The sequence below is a fragment of the Synchiropus splendidus genome, chromosome 4 (genome assembly GCF_027744825.2).
Source record: "Synchiropus splendidus isolate RoL2022-P1 chromosome 4, RoL_Sspl_1.0, whole genome shotgun sequence".
In the NCBI taxonomy this organism is placed as follows: Eukaryota; Metazoa; Chordata; class Actinopteri; order Syngnathiformes; family Callionymidae; genus Synchiropus; species Synchiropus splendidus.
The window spans coordinates 22,321,833-22,337,494 of record NC_071337.1 but is presented as its reverse complement, the minus strand read 5'-3'; positions in this window follow the sequence as shown (position 1 = coordinate 22,337,494).

Here is a 15,662-nt window from a genome sequence, read left to right as displayed (position 1 = left end):
TCGTCTGAAGCTGGTACAATTGACCTTTTCAGTGGAATTACCTCATACTTATCGAAAGAATCGCATTACAAAGACAGAGCAAGATATTCTCTCTTCGACTAAATAAGATGAAGAACATCGGCCCAAAACCTTCCTCATCACGTGGCCTTCTGCGTATGTCAGCAAATGAAAGGCTTGATCGTGTCAGCTACGCTATCGCTGTTCATTAATGACATCCTTTTCACTGGAACCGTTATGAATGTGCCTGCACTCAAGACAGCGCGATAAGCGCAGCTCACGGCGCTGACACTTTGTAATGGCCACTTTCTGTATGATTCCTCCCCATGAAGCTGACAGGTGACACACCAGAGGAGCTCATTTGCATGAAACTGCTTCATCCGATGGACAGAGTATCTCACCACAGCCAGGATATCTGCCCAGGAAGCTGGTGCTTTTCATCCTAAATCATCACTGGAACAGTTCAAAGCCAGGTGTACAGCATATACACCATCTTCATCAGCTGATGGCTATTTTACTTCCATTTGTGCATCAAATTAAATCAGGTCCCTGTTGAAATGCATCACAATGAACAGTATTGCCGTGACTCTAAGCCATCTGCGGTGATGTTAATGTACAGTTGGTCCCAACAGCTTTTTCAATGTGCCGTCAATCTGTTGAGGAAAATATATTCTAATGATAATAATAACATTGGTTTGTATACAATATAATATATATATATATATATATATATATATATATATATTCATTGTCCAAAAAGGTGCATTTCCACTCACAATACGCAGAGAGGAGACTGTTGAGGTGCTTCGGGCATGTGTTCAAGATGCCTCCAGCCACGTCCAACTGGTCTGGGACATGCTGGAGCTCTTATTCCCCCACAGGAGCTGGCGGTGTCTGGTGAGACAGAACGTCTGAGCCTCATTACTCAGTCTGTAACCTCATGGAATCACTCACTTAAAGTATAAACCTGACATCACAAGCGACAAGTCTGACAATGTAAACACAAATTGCGTGGATGTCCATCAAACAATCCTGTTCTCAACCTAAGAGACATGAGTCCTTGGCACTAGGGATGTCTACTATGAACATTTTGCCGATAACTAATACAGCAATATAGATAATATTTAATTCCAATATCAACCGATACCATTATATCCAGTTTTTCCCAAAAACTGACTGATGCTAGCTTGTCTGATGCGGCTCGCTCTAATTCTTATACTTCTATATGTATTGAAGGTTTCTGAATGTATGACAATCACAACACAAATTTAGTAGAACTTTAAAAAAATAAAAATCAGCCCATGGATATGTCACGAGCTTGCAAGCCCCGACAATAACATGGTTGTTTAGGGATGTGTTCGAGCACCAACTGTAAGATTTGCGAGAGCTTGTGAGACCAGGTAATGACGAGGTCAGCAGCCGTTAATGTCTCAGGACTCAACACGTATTTGGCGAAACCCAGACATTAACTTATCTTTTTTATGTGTGGAAAAATGCTAATGACATTCAAACATGTAAGATTATTATGTTAATGTGGCGTATTTAATATCAGTCCGCCGATATTATCGGCCATCCCTACTACGCACTTCTGTGGTCTCATGTTGTTTTTTGTTTTTTTTTTGTTTGGTTTATTTGTTTGTTTTCACTGCAGACTTACTGAAGCACTTCTAGGCCATGGCCTCCTAAATGTGAAAGCGGAGAAGAAAGATTTTTGGGATACTTTATTGAGAGGAGGTTAAAACAGCACAGCCTCTCTTGGTATAGATCAAGGTGATGGTTTGCGATGTAAGAGCAGTGTGAACTGCTACAAAACACTTTTTCGGAGTCTATTTCCAAGGTTAACGCTTAGCAGTTAGATTGTACTGCAGCAGGGAGGGAGCTTGAATTGTTTTTCTTTGTGGTAAAGGCGCTACAAGACAGACGTCTTCAGATGACGTGTTTTGGATGTCTTTTGCCATAAACCATGGTCAAATCTATTAAAGTACAAAGGCATAGGATCATTTTATCACTATCAGATTTTCACAATAAGTTTGAGTCAATGTTCATGTCACTATTAGCACTTATAGTTATTATATAATTAGAATTCTATAATAATTAACTACAAGTCTACAGTTATGTTTATGAATCTGCTGTAATCTATAGTCTACTTTTGTTTTGCTGGTCCTAATTGATCTACTTGAATGACTGATCCTTCATGACTTTGTGATCACTCCATTCATGAACTTCTTCCAATAGTAATCACGACAATAAACATGGCAAACAGTGATACGAGAATCTTTAGGTAGACAGGAATTTTGTGCCACACAAGTTTGAAACCAAAGTTGTGAGGCTTTGACATCATGATAAATTTAGTGAGAGGACGCTGGTGTTATCAAGAGCCAGCTTGGCCTGGTGCCCCTGGCTCCACGGAGCTCAAGGTCTTGCCATTTCTCAAAGATGGGACAGGAAGGAATTTGTCTTCCGCAGATGGGTTGGTCCAACTGGTGCGGCTTTAGGTCATGCCATCCTCCCATTTTCCAAGGTCAACCAAGTGACTCATTTATTGAAGCAAAAGAGCGAGATACAGCCATGTAGTTATGTAAATGTTAGTATTTAAACCAGATAGCCTTCTTTGCCCTTCGCCGCTGAGGCTGATCGATTGTTTTATGTTCTGTTGCTTTGGATCCGTGATCATGTAAGTTGTGCTTTACTTTGGCAGAGTTCACTGAATTTGTGTATGATCATCCAAACCCCTCTCGTCTGTCTCTGTGTCCTTTATTGTTTCAGCCAATGCCTGTAAATGCCAATGTCAAGTCAAAAGTAGTAAAAGTACATTCTTTTTCTATTCATACTATTCTATTTATTTTCCAGCTGCAAATACGTTTCTAAGAAATGCGTTTGAATTTTGTCATTTTAATTATGCGTATGCGTGTATATTTCAGTTCTGACTGAATTAGGATGCTTTTAAAACAAGAATGTGATAAGATGAATTTCAAACATCACCAGGCGCGTTTCACCAACCCGGCTTTTTAAGTGTGGTTTTACTTGACAACACCGCTCTCTAGTGGACGCACGGTGTGACTGGAGTGACTTGTCGTAAAATGTATTCGTGTGAAACTAGAGTGGCATTTTCTTACTGACAGATCAAGAGCACTGGATACTCGTATTTCTGTTTAGTGTTTCTATTGGTTCAAATCGTTAGAAAGGTCCTTGTGGCTTCAACTCTGGAAATTGGTTCACCTTATCTGAGCCTTTATATCAGGAAGCGCCTCCTAGTGTATGAAAGAAGTATTGCAGATTATCCTACTCGTATTTATTTGAAGTCTTGCCTTTTCAATTCTAACAATTTTCACCCGCTGTTCAGATAATACAGGGAGAAGGATCAGGCTGTAATAAATATTATATAGGTGTAGTTTATTTGTAATGGGTCCTTACAGTTGTTTGAGGAGAGGTTCCAGGTCAAAACATGTCACGAGTGGAGGAATAGCTGTAGAGACTTCTTTAAAAATTCAATACACATCTGAAAAACTGTCATTTCATTTTGGGTTGAAAATAAATCGTCTCATAAAATCTGAATTTTATGAAATGAAATCAGTATTTTTTTTTAGTAATTGTTATTATTATTGTTAAAGCCCTGGGGCTTCTTGCGAACCTTTACTGTAAATATGCTTGACATTGGTGGGAAACTCTAAAACTGATCAATATTCCTGTTAGCTTGAAATGAATGATTAAATATTTAACCATTAATGCTGTTGATGCATTCTTTGTGTAAGTGTGTGCTTGTTTTTGTTTTTTATTGTTATTCATCACCATTATGATTTTTTTTATTTTTTTTATTTTTTCAAATGTAATTTTAGGACCCAATTTCATATAATTTGTTTTTTGCATTGTTTCTTTGCATTTGCCTTGCGATTAGTAGTGACTGTTGTGTTGTGGAGCTGCCTTTGTCCAACTCATGAAATACTTCTTTCCTCTGAAACTGAGCTTGGGGGGGAAGAACTTGTTTCTACTGAGTTTTTGTTTTTTATTTATTTACTTATTTTTCATTTCTTGTACATTTTTGTTAAAAACTAGAAAATATTGACATGTTGATGATTTACAATAGAAATCTTAAACTGTACGTCCAGTACAAATGCATATCCTGGATATAAAAGGAAGAAGCATTAACTCAAAAAAAACCTGTTTGAGGTGATATTGAATTATAATTTTCTTTATATATAATGAACCAGTGTGACTTGTTGAATTTGATATTCCTCCCCCAAAAAGAACGACAGCATATCATCTAGGAGGGGCATCATCTGAAATCAACCACCACATCAGTTGTGGAAAAAATATGTTTTATTGAGTTATCAAACGTGTTCATCATCTAGTTTACACACATGACATGAAAAGTCCAAACACTGGGAGGTCTCTACACATTCCATTGTATGCTTGCTTAGCTGTAAGTCGGGTGGTGTGTGTTTCTGCTCTTCCAGTTAACCAAGTGTGTGTGTGCATGTGAGAGTGGGCTTTTTCTAGCGGGGACCTGTTGACACACGTGTGCGTCAAGCGACAACTGTGGTGGGTCAGAAAGGGTCTTGCCGTGTCATACGTCATGCCCTCATCACTGTGTTAGTTGACACCTGCGAGAGCCACACACACACTGACTTCCCTTTCTCACCCGTAACCCAGAAGCCACTGGGACTAGGTGAAGCTTGATGCAGGTTAAAGTTAACAATCCATGCCAACCTGTCCTTGAGGTTTATTTATCAGCTCCGCAGTTTTATAACTCATTTTTACGTATGTGTGAGAGAATCCCAATGTTTGAACGTAAAAAACCCAAATCTAAATAAACTGCCGGCAAAAAAAAGGTGACGCAGAAGAGAGCGTTGGCCTCACAGCTTTTTCAAAGAAGCGTGTCCTGAGCAGCTCAGGAAACAATAAGATTCCTGCGCTGGGACGTCTCTTGGCATACCCAACCCCCCCACCCGTTCAACCGCCTGGACAAAGCACCAAAAGGAAGGGGAAAAAAATTCCCTTGATAAGACGTAGAAGCTTCCAGAGGCCCGATCTGTTAGCTGGATGGTGGAAAAGTACCAGGTTGAGCCGACGTTTCAACTGAGTTTGGGAGCACAACTGGTGTGGCGTCAGGAACAAGAAAAGACAGAAAGCAAATGTTTTAAATTTGTAAGAGGCTCATTTTATTCAGTTAGAAAGACAATATGAACCACAACCCCAGGTCAGGTAGTTGCTATTTATTTAGGATTTCGCCTGATGACTGACGGCAATGACAGGACGTGTCGTCACAACTAGGTGGTCTTGAATGTTACACGCACTAAAAAATATTGCTGGGCAGCCACTAATGTTTTCAAAGCTCATGAGTGGAGACGTTCACAACCTTTGTGGGTCACATTGCGACAAAGATAGCAAACAGCTATTTCAGGGTTTAAAAAAGGTCTGGTGGCGGGTCGTGGGTCATGGGGCTTATGTTGCAAAGTCCCAGTTCTGACTGAAGCTGTGGTTCTGGCTGCATCAGTGTGTTCAAATATGCTTGTTTCCTCAGTAGAATCGCACAGTAAAATCCACTGATACGTCAACCCCCTCTGTCACTAGTTTATCCCGACTCTTACCAGGATGAAATCAAACACCCTCATCCTCACATGTAGTTACAGACACTTGGATATGGACGAAACACTTAAACCTTGAGAGATTTAATACTATTATTAAAGTTTAGTAACTTCATGACTTCACTATGTGCTACAATTCATTTATTTATCCATTATTGCAAAGAAGATTTGAACACCAGAATTATCCTATTCATTTACATTTTTTAGCTTGTTAAATATTCAGGGGAAAAAAATACTGAATAATTTCAGTAAACTGAGCAAATGTTTGATGACAAAATATTATATTTATATGTTACATTTCATTTTAAATTGAAATAAATATACACATGCTCATATATGAATTGTTTTCTGAAAGTTATAGTACTTTCTATAGTTCTTATTTCTTTATTTGGGAAAGATGCAACATGCTTCACTTACATTTTAATTTCATTTTGGCAAGGATCATGTGGCTTGCTGTCTATCCCCTGTCACGCTTTCAAGTGTACAGCTGAAAGTCTTCGATTAAGCTGAATGAATGTGTTTGATAGACGGAGACCGGAGTTCTTAACGAAAACAAGAAAAAAATATGTCACACCATCTGCTCTGCGAAAAACAAAAACACTCCAAAAAACAGAGCAACGTATTCTGGACCGGCACTCCAGCCGAGCAGTACCTCACAAACACGCTTGTCCCTGCATCCATCTGCACTTCCTGTTGTCTCTCAACTTTGTGGGCCCACGTGTGCACTGTGACGGTGGTCCCCGACCGACCGTTGGCCTATTTTGATGCAGTTGAACCCCGACAGCAGGGGAGAAGCAGAGGGGTTCCTTTCATAACCACGTGAACGTCAACAGCAGCCGCAGACACCAAACCTGCGCCCAGACCCATTAGAGCGCACGGTCCGGAAAAACACATTGCATAATACCTTATGTAAGGGGCCTCCGAAATTAATAGGTGGGGCAGGGAAGCGGAAGAATCGGGAAATTATGTGGAGGCCTTGAAGTATTGTGTGGTCACCCTGGCATGAGAGGCACAGCAGAGGCCAGTGGGGGCTCTGGTACTGGAGCGTTAGCTAACCAAGGACAGAACAGAACGACTTACTGTGGCATATTTAAAAAACAACCACAACTGTGTGACATCAGCCTGAATACAACACAAACACACAATCGCAGGCGGGAACTTTTAAAAGAAAAAAAGGTGACATTATGACCACCTGTCAACTAGTGTCCGGACTCTTTGACCTGCTCTAGTCTGGTAGGAACCTCGGATCCCTCCAGACCGGAACCAACAGGCAGCTTCTTCCCATCAGCGTCACTTCAATGAACATTACACTCTTGCTCCACCATGTAGATATAATGCACCCAAAAGTTGAACCCTATTCTGGGTTTTTTTGTGTGCATGCCTAATATTCATACAGTGGATTAACCGGAGAGACAACATCCATATACATAATTCCATGAATGCATGTTCATACTTGGCCAAATCAACCTGATTCTCATTTTGACTTCAGTGGCCCCAGTGGCAGTCAAAAGTGACGAGGCAACACAAACTCTCGGACACCCATGAGCCAGCAGACGAGACTGTAGAAAAATAAAAATAAGTGGAATATTTGGTCACTTCTTCAAGACAATGTTTCCTAAAGGCTACAATGTCGGTCTCCTGGACGCTAAGAGGTCTTTAAGACACTGAACGTCCACAATAACAAAAGAGGAAATTTGATGGCTCAGATGACCTGATCCTGAGGAGTGAGACCTGCGGACAGACTTTGTAGTCCTCACAGCCACAGAATTTATTGATAAAAAAAAACTCAGTGAGGCAGTTAAATCAGGTGAAAGGCGAAGGTATTTTGTTTTTTATTTTATTGTATTATTTCATGTTATTCAGCTTTTACAATGTCCTGTTTATAACTGTTGAGTTATGTTGAAAAGTAAAAGCTACAATTCTGGTATTAGGCAGTTTAGTTAGAATGTTGCCTGAGTTCCAAAGGGCCCGTCTTGGAGAGAAAGAGGAAGTGACATCATTGTAGAGGAGTGATATCATTGCTGGAGAATCAACGGGAAGGAGCCTTGCTTCAGATTGCAGTATAATGTGTTATGTGTTTGGGTCTCTTGAGACATGCCGCAGTGTTAAGGACCGTGTTGACTTTTTACCTGTGAACCCCATTAAATAGTTTAGATTTTATACTTTTTGTCCTACTTAAACTTCTCTATAGTCATGAGCATTGAATCTGCAGTCTAACACAGACAAGTGTCAAAGTGCTAGCGATCTTTTTGCAACGCCTATTACAATATCAAATGAACAATAACGACACATCTTATGGTCACAGTCGCATGAATGTTGGTCCTTTGATCATCAGTTTGTCAAGTCTAGTTGTTTTCGTTTTGGTTTTCATTCGTTTCTGCTGCGCCTTCAGAACCATCTTAAATCGACAATGAACTTCATTGAAATTCTGTCTCTTACTAACATTTGCTGGAACAAAAGGTTTCTACTGATTTTGCTGACAGACAGATAAACGCTGACATAAGCATTACCTCCTTGGCAGAGGTAATAACTGCATCAATACATGCGAACAAACAGCACCAATTCATTAATCCTCTTGTTTCTGGAATGTGGGAGGAAACCTGAGTGCCAACAGTAAAGCCATGGATTGAGACAAAATACAAACTATGAGCACAAAGTAGCCTCACGAAAAATCAAACCCATAACTGTCTTGATGACGGTGCAGCGCTGGCCACTGATCCACCGTGCTTCACACAAGCGTTAAGATATCACATGCGGAATTCTTTACTGACAAGGGATTTCTGTTCTATTGGTGCGTCTATATGGGTGTGAAGTTCTTGGTAAGGTGGGGTGATTGTATGTACAGCAGTACGGCTGTGTGTACTGTGAAAGACCTGTATTTCTCCTCTGAGTCATGTTTCCCCTTTGTGCATGTATTCTCCCTTTTCATTTTCCCATACTGAAATTTTATTTCAGTTTTTCGTCGGTTTGGTCTGGAGAAACTTCCATTTGGGGAAACAATCCTGACGGCTGTGTTTTGCGCTGTTTTCCAAGTGTTCTCCTCTCCAGCAGAATCAACTCTTTCTCTTCTCAATAAAGCCAGCAGCTGTTAGATTTAGGAAAACAGAGGCTGGCTGTGAGCGCCGGCCTCCCCGCGCCGTTGTCCGTCACACAGTCAATCAGCAAAACACAGATGTGTTTATTTTCAGTAAACACTGTGGGGTTGCATTCATCCATCCATTCATTCATATGCAGTCAAGTGAAATGGTTATGATGACATGATGAGTGGCCGACAGTTTTGCTCGGTTGACTTCTGTCATATCGGTGCCAGGTTACATAACGTGAACTTTTGTTTGTCTAGTTTGCCCAACGAGTCATCTCATTGGCAGGTACAGGTCACTTTACGTAAGAACTGTTTCATCAGGACAAGCCAGAAAGTACAGCGACGTTCGATCACACTGGATCAATGACTCCAGAACTGTACTCATGTGACTTCTTTGAAAAACCTTCCTAAGATGATCAAATAAGTTCTCTCAGAAAAGCTTTTTACTATTTGTTGCACCCTCAGCGCCAACAGAACCCGGTGGCTCTTGGAGTTCCTCTGTATCACCTGACTCGTACATCGACTTGTTAGTGTCGTCAGGATTTATGATGAGAGCTGCAGACTGAAAGGCATGTGGCTTCATCATTGAGTGACATTTGCTGGATACATTGAAAGCCCCTTCCACATACAGGGACATCATTTCACATTGAAGCAAAGTAACAGTACTTACAACAGTGGATTATTTGATATGTAGCCACAGAGTGGGGACATTGGCTTCCTTCATAGCAAACCTCTGCGCTGTCACCGCTGATGGTCGTATGCAGTAGATGGCGTGCACAGTATGGGCTATAAACTGGACTGGTTTCCGCTGTCCCCACCAGATCAGTTGTTTATCCCCAGTTTGGTGCATGAATTTTATGGATAGATTCTTTTTTGGGGGGGTGAGTGACATCAATATCTTATCTCTGCTTTTTACAGGTGATGCGGTGAAAATATTCACGAGAGAGCGAAAGACATTTCTATTCTGTTCTGAAGAAAGAGATCACACAACAGGCCAAGCTCTCAATTTACCAGTCCATCAAGTTGCCACTCCTCAGCATCATGGAGCGCTTGATCTCAAATGATTTTCCCTTGATGTGTTTTGGACATGAGAAGAAGCTTGAGGAGCATTTGCAGGAGAAGGACGGTGTGGGTCTCTTTATATACTCGCAGTGCAACCTGATTAAAACAGAAGAAATTGGACAGAGAGGAATCTCAATCTTAAGAGATTGAAATGACAAATATCAAAGTTGTGCAATTTAATTTAAGTTAACAAGAGAAAAAACAATGTATCTTTGACACCTTCATTCACCATCACAACTAAAAAAAATCTATTAACCTTTACAAAATAATGTGAAAATATGTACTGTAAAACAAAATCTCCTCTTGACAAATTTGGATCAGTGATTTATAGTCTCACTAGTGTTGGCCTTGACTGCTCCCGGGACCTCTGGTTCCATCTGTCGCAAGTAATCCCTGTAATTCACTGGATACAAGAGGGTAATCATTGTCAGCTGAAGAAGGTCTGCGATCATGTGAGATTCTTTACCGAGCCCCTGCGCTACGAAGCAACTCGTGGTGTTCAGCACACTGTGACATACGAACCAAAATAGAGCGTCAGCAAGACGGTGAGGAGAATGGTTTCACAGTTTGTCAAAGCAAACGATACAAATGCGGGAGGAAACAAATCTTCTACCCCTGCTTAGTTTCTCCATTTTCGTTTCTGCCTATCGGCAATTCATAAAGACACATTAATATATGTCTGTTTAGATGGAACACAATTCGTCTGCTAGTGGATATCTGTGTTTACAGCAGAAACGCTGAGAAAACCAGACACTTAGTGCAAGTGACAAAAGAATATGGTCTGAAATTAAGTCTTTAAAAATTCATTTGAATTGAACAGCCTTTTTAATTGAAGCAAAATCTTGTAAGAATAAACCCAAAATAATTTGGGGCTTTATTGAATTAAACTGCTTTTCATAGGCGACTCTGAAGAGGCGTTTTGACAATTATTTAAACATCCATTGCTGATGACTTCAAGTAAAAGGGTTCAGGGTTTCATTGCATTCGTTGGCAGCATTTAAACAGAAATCAAAATTGTGAGAAAAAAAAATAGCTAAAATGAGGCGCTGTTAATTCCCAAGCAAAAACGGACTCTGGGCTCTGTGAAGTGGCAGAGCAGTGATCTGGTTAGGAAATCAATCCAGATGTCTTAAAGGTTTCAAAAGTGGGCTGCAGAAGCATTATTACAACTCTTTGACAGAGATGCGGTGATCATAAACAATAAACACTAATAAATAAACAGAAGTGTGCACAATCCTTCTGAAACTCTGGGGACGTCACACTCAGCTCTTTTGCTCATATCTCTCCTGCCAAAGTTTCTCTTATGTTGACATTAGTACCATTCAAAATATAATATGTGCCATTTGACTCAGACAAATTTGAAACGAAGCATCGTGAAAAATAGAAGTACAAGCATTGACCTCCATTCACACTGTGCCACATTCCCATGAGGATGAACACTGGACGGATTAATGACTCCTAAATGTGTGCTTGTGAGTTTAATCACATATTCCAGCAATGACTTTCACGAGATGAAGAACCAGATGACAGACTCTGAACACATGCAGGTGGACTCAAGCGCTCGGGATGTTCTAGGGGAGGATTAAGGAAATAGACTCTTAAGGCATCTACGTTTTAAACAGTTGTCCTTTCAATGAACTTTTTTTTCAATCTGGGTGATTCCCCTTCAAAACCCAGAGTCAAAACTGAGACACTTCTTTGAGAAGTGAAGTGGCTACACCAACACATTGTTCTACTCTCACCATCAGCGGCCTGTCTGTGCCAGACTTCCACTCGCTTGTCACGTACAAGACATTCCCCAGCCACAGTGGCCGTGCAAAGCATGCCTCCTCTCAGGGGTGCGTTGTTTCCATCCACTGAAGGATTGAGAAATCCCTACGACAGGAAATAACTCAGATCTTGATGAAAAGTATGAAGCCAGATGCTGTTGTGGTTATTGCCACAGCCTCACAGCAACTAAACTGCAGGTTAAAACCCAACTAGAGTGAGGAGTTACTATGTTGCATGGGCTTCCTGTCAGGACGCCAGCTTCTTCCTAGAGGCTCAAGAAACTCACTATCATCGATGGCTATGGAATTGTCCATGAGCGTGCGGCTGACTGTCTCGGTGTATACTGGGTGGTCCACATTGTAGGGATAATCTGCAGCTCTCCAAAGCCTTATTAAGGAAATGAGCTGACAAGAGCGGATGCCATGGATTACAGCCCAATTAATCAAATCAATTAAGCCCTTACAAAAGGTGACGTGTAAATGTGAGCAAGTGATCCTGGCCACTAGGGGGCACTTGTTTGACTAGTTTTCCTGTCGGCAACAAAGAGATTATTCATTTTTTTTAGTACATTTATATTAAATCGTGTCAAAGGCGTATCTCAAATAATTACAATTCAAGTATTTGTTAATAACACCGTGGCGTCTAAACGGCATAGGAGTGTAAATCCTTTGTTAAATAAAGGTTCTTGCCCTTTAAGTTAAAAGATCCATTTTGGGAGTGTTTCTCATTTCCCCCCACAACGTGGTCGGTCGGAATGTAAACAAAGGATACGTCCGCAAATCGCGCGCTATTATGTCGCCCCTTGTTCTATACTACAGTGAATAAAGACGCATAATGATGAACGCGGTTCTGGGGCTTGTCCCGTACCGCACGGGAATGGACCGCACCAAACTGAAGAAAGAGATTTGAGGCGGGGGGGGGGCGTTTTGTCTGGTGGATATGGTGAAAGTGGGTGATGTGGGGACCCCCCAGCGTGGCTGGACGGTGTAACACGACACTTGAGGGCCTGCCATCATCACATGGTAGATGGAAATTTCCACTCAAGCGCCTTGCTTGTTAAATGGGAAGGGTCTCCATCTCTTGTATCCACTAGTGCGCCTCCTCCTTCGCCTGTCGCAACTGTCCACTCCGCTCCAGCATTAGGTAAGACCCTCTCAACTCCTGCGCGCATCTATTCTCATCCAAATAGAGATTTTAGGACTCCGTGACTGACTGGCCGAGTGACGGTTGTGTGGTGATAATGGTAAAATAGACGCTGAAACGCTGCAGCCAAGTGTTGCGCTCATGCAGGGTGGAGCCTTCAGTCAACGGAAAGCGCCAAACACGCGTCTTTATTTACTCACGACCCAAGATTCTAACGACCAAAAGCATGTTAAAAATGAGTTTCCTCTGAAAGCAACTAGTGAAATGCATGCACGGTCGCACGATACGCGGCGATCATACGCGGGAGATGAACACATTATTGTCCCGCGCACACGTGAGCTTATTTATTTATGCGACGTATAGATTGCTGCATTGCATTTTTAATAATGTTATGAGCATGAGGTTTAATGATTTTAGCTCACTGGGTGTGATACATGTGGTAGCGGCTGTCGCATGGTTACTGATGCAACAGTGGCGCTGTTTGAGAATGAAACTTTAATGTGTGCATTTATGTAAAGTCGCATTTATAATGCGCTCCTTACTCCGATTGAAGCGAAATCGTAGTTCAACGGAGCTGAACTCATTGAGTTGGTGTGGAATGTTTGTCCGTTGCTGTGACTGGCCCCTTTCCTGTATATTCTTGTCAGAAAGCGTCTATATGTTGAGCAGAAACACACCCTTGTCATATATGAGAGTGAACACAAAGACCAGATTCATCCAGGGAAACGTGTCTTAAGCCTATTTTTCTGCTGAGTTAAGTGTCTATTATTGCCCTTCCCAACACATTGTCGTTACACTGAAGCAGCTGTCAAAAACAAGCTTTCCAAAGTGAAAGGTGGCACCTTTGTTTGTTTCTCTCTGTACATGTCACGACTGATTCAGCAAATGTCAGTTAATTCACAAAATGCCAGGGAAAGTAATCATTGTAATTGATATCTCAATTTTTAACAGTAGCTTAGTGTTTGCCCTGATGCATAAGCAACTTTCTCTGGTAAAAATGTTTCCGGAAAACTGTGCTAAAATACAACTTAGAAAGCACAACACGCTGTTTTATAGACAATTTATATGTCAAATGCCACGATCTAACTTGACGTCGTATCAAAACACAGTACAAAGTTCCCGATGTTGTGATCAATTTTAATAGTTATTGTTGGGCGAGAACTCAACCGAATGCGCCAGTGACATGATATGGTGTGTGTGGTCATATTAGTGAGCAAATCGTGACTTTTTCAGCTTCAGAAAAAATGCTTGTTTAGAATGATTGAAGCAGATACAGATGACATGTCTCCACCCCCCAAACATTCCATAGGTAGGAACAACACTGGCCGAGTAGCTTCCTGTAGCTGCACTTGTCGGAAATATCTTGTTTATTGTCCAATAAGTTGTTGGAGAGCTATGGTTTTGCAAGCCTGACCGTAGCATGGAGAATGTCAGACATGTGATTTAGTTTGTTTTGAAAGACACAAAATTATTTCCCCCTACTGGTACGAGAAAGACATCGTCTTGGACCTTTCGTACAAAACTGTAAATTTTTACTACCCTAGGTGAGGTGTAATGTCAGCACAAGTCTAAACACCTCTCGACAGGCCGGAGCGTGGCTGAAGACCCCCTCTCTGTATTTCCTCTCTGGCTGAAGGCGGACATGAATAGCACATATAGGTCAGACCCGGGGGCTGCTGGGTTGAGGTGCTGCTGGTGTTGGCTGATGTAACTTAGCGTGTGAATGAGCAAATGAGTTACGAGCTGAATGCCAAGCCCACTTCAAAGGAGCGTGTTATCACGAACCTAAAGACAAGGTCGTGTCACAAAAGGGGGGACACATCTGGAAGTTTTCCAAAACTTTGTCAACACGCTCAATTGAAATTTAAGATGACAGTGAATCGTGGAATGCAAACAGGATGCATGTTTACATTCTGTGTTACTTAACACCCCCGACACATTCACATTGAGTGGTAATTCTCCTAAAATTACCTTCAGTAGTTCATGAAACAAAGCTGGTGGTACTGGGGAAATTCCCTTTTCCTCTTTTTACCAATCACACGGTGGTCCAGGGTCAGAGGTCACACAGGGGGGGGCTCAGCGTCCTGCCTAAGTTCTCAAACATGGTGGGATGTTTGCCGACACAGCTGCTTGAGCACATTGTTCACGCCACAAAACGCTTTACAACCGCGGTTGCCCCAAAGTTCACAGACGCTGTCACATTAATTTTATTGGTCATTTCTGATGAATGGGTTCAATTGATGCATTCAGAATGATGTGAGATGAGCAGCTCTGATAAGTAGTCCCAGCTGACTAAACCCTTCACTGTGTTTTATCTTCAGGATTTATTTGAATGTTTTATGGGTGTTTCGAAGGAGGCTGATATATAGACGAAATAGCTGTGCTAAATGACGTCTGCGTAGTTAAATATATTATTGTAAGTATTTTTTAAAATTCAGATTCATTATTTTTGCCTAACCTGGTTTTAAAGAGGGACAAGAAATAAGTAATAATTAGCAGTTCTGAGGCAATGAAAATGCTCAGAAAAAGAAAGTAATAAAAATGACTGAAAGGAGAAAAGGGAACTCAACTCAAGGGAATGAGTGAGAAGCCACGTCTGGTCTGAGACAGCCGGGTTTCAACACTCTCAGCAAAAGCACAACGACTACTTTCAGCTGTTCCTTGGGTTGAAAAACAACTGTTGGGACTTATATCTTCACCAAAACAGCAAGTACAGCTAAGCTGGATTAGGAAGCTGGTAAAACTAGTTGTGTGTCAGATGCCACCACCCAAACACACCGAAGCTTCAGAGAGATCAGTCATTTGCGTGTTTACAAAGTTTGACTTTTCATTGCAAATACTTGTAAGTTGTAGTACCAATGTTTGAGAAGGATTTTTTTTCTCAGCGTGCTGATCTGTCCCTTCCTCTCTCCACTTGGAAACCAACCAACATTTGGAGGATTAGTTTGGAAAGTTTAAGTCATCGCTCGATGAGCTGTTGTAGTGAGCTCCTCCGTCATTTCAAGTCAAGGTCAAAACCATGT